The sequence below is a fragment of the Silene latifolia genome, chromosome 1 (assembly GCF_048544455.1).
Source record: "Silene latifolia isolate original U9 population chromosome 1, ASM4854445v1, whole genome shotgun sequence".
NCBI classification, from domain to species: Eukaryota; Viridiplantae; Streptophyta; class Magnoliopsida; order Caryophyllales; family Caryophyllaceae; genus Silene; species Silene latifolia.
The window spans coordinates 99,271,737-99,273,893 of record NC_133526.1 but is presented as its reverse complement, the minus strand read 5'-3'; the positions used below and the strand labels follow the sequence as shown (position 1 = coordinate 99,273,893).

At 37.0% G+C, this 2,157-nt stretch overlaps 1 non-coding gene across 1 annotated transcript; it reads right to left on the bottom strand.

Annotated features, from left to right (window-relative positions):
- Window positions 1-1,740: 1,740 nt before the first annotated feature.
- LOC141618377 (small nucleolar RNA R71) lies at window positions 1,741-1,847 on the bottom strand. Its single transcript, XR_012531376.1, has one exon. It is a non-coding gene; the product is annotated as a small nucleolar RNA R71 (small nucleolar RNA).
- Between the last annotated feature and the right edge of the window lie 310 nt (window positions 1,848-2,157).

Below are 2,157 nucleotides of genomic sequence, written 5' to 3'. Positions count from 1 at the left end.
CTCTTAAATCTTGTAATCAACTTTTAATCAAGTCTTAATACAAATCTCATTTCCTTAATCTCTCTTTTGTTCATCTTTCATTTTAGGTAATTGAAGATTATTTGGGTTATTATTAGGAGATTGACAACCTTCCAATCAATCATCAAGTACTTATATTATTCTTTGACTTATTAATGGAATTATTAGTAGGTATAATTCTCTTAATCCCTTTTTAATTATTGTTAATCATCTTCATTTATTCATCATGTTTTACTTTGTTGGTATGATTGACAACCTTGCTAGCATGTTCAACATGATAATGAGTGAGTAGTTTCCTTAACTTGGGTTAATGGGTAATTAGGGGAAACCAACATGGGGGATGATTCATGCTTAAATTAATATGTTCTCATAGATTATTTGCTTGCTTGTTGTGATCTCAACTTATGCACATATTATGTTTGATGAAATGTGAGCCTATGAATCCTTGCATTTTTTACCCATCACCTATCTTTTCAATGAGACTTGTAAGACATAAACCAACTCGAGTCTCATTAGACCATGCATATAGTTGAGTAGGGAAGATTAAGTCGACTTTTAGGTGTTGTACAATCTAATCGATTCGGCTCCGGGACCCAAACTTTCCTAGGATTGTAAGATATAAACCAACTCGATCCATCACAACAATAATTGCTTGCTTATAATTGGAGAATATGTTTGTATGATCAATTCCCATGAATCCCCTATTACCCCATGACACCCTAGTGCCTTTTATAAATTGTTTACAACCCTTTTTAATCATCTTGCTTGTTTACTTTCATTGCTATTTAGTTTAGTGATCTTCTATTCAAACCCCAAATTGTGACACCCCTAGACACCGCTACTTGCAATTGAAAATCTCACTTCAATACCCTTCCCTTGGGATCCGACCTTTACTTGCCTCTTTACTAATAGTAGAGTTGTTTGTGGAGTTATAAATATTGTTTTGGTCTAGGTGCTCCTAACGACAAGTACCGAAAACTAAACCTCAAAGAGGGCTCGACCAAAAATGGCGCCGTTGCCGGGGACGGTGTTAACTTGATTTAGATTTTCTTAGATTGTTATTAGTTATGTCTTTCTTTGCCTTGGGGAAGTAAAACTTCTCAAGGTTTGTTCTAATTATTTTCAAGTTGTTTGATATTTTGGATGTCTAGAAGATCACAAGGTAACTTGTTACCCTTTGATCACGAAATTGAAAGGACTTTGATAAACAATAGAAGGCTTGCTAGTGGAACTTTGAGAGGTATTGGTGAGGTTGTAGATATTAAACCAAACGCTATTGAGTTCATCAACCCTTTTGCAAGAGAAGGTGAGGAGAGTCCAACACAAAACCCAACACAAAATCAACCCACAATGCCTAAATTTTCATCACATTCCGTACCAACCGAGGAGAACCTACCCAATGGTACTCCCACACCACAACACTTCACCGGAAATTTCATTGCAAAATCCGCATTTATCCAATTAGTCGAAAGAAGCCAATTTTGGGGGATGCCTAGTGAAGACCCTCACTCTCACATGGAGACTTTTTGTGACTATTATGATGCGATTTCTCAAACCGGTGTAACTCAAGAACAAATTCGATGGGTCTTATTTCCTTTTTCTCTAATTGGCACCACAAAACAATGGTTAAAAGGCCTTGATAAGGCTACTCTCGGAATTGACTCTTGGAATAAATTGGCTCTAGCTTTCTACAAAAAGTTCTACCCACCGGAAAAGACTAACATCCTAAGAGCTCAAATTACGGGCTTTAAGCAAAGAGATGAAGAATCTTTGTATGAAGCTTGGGAGCGATTTAAGGGAATTTGTCGCTCATGTCCTCATTATGGACTTAGCGAGTGGTTCTTGGTACAACAATTTTGGAATGTTCTTTATGAAGACTCAAGAAACATTCTCAACATGGGATCAAATGGTATGTTCACCGAAGTTGACGATAATCAAACTTGGAACAAGACTGAGGAAATGGCGGTCCATAATTCACAATATAGTAGACCTCGCAAGGCTACTACAGGAGAAAGACATGAAGTTTGAAAAAGCTATGAGAAACCAAAATCACCAAAGCATCATGTTAATGCCATGACGGCATCTTCATCAATCCCAAGTGGGATATGTGAGAATTGTGGAACTTTGGGACATGACCAA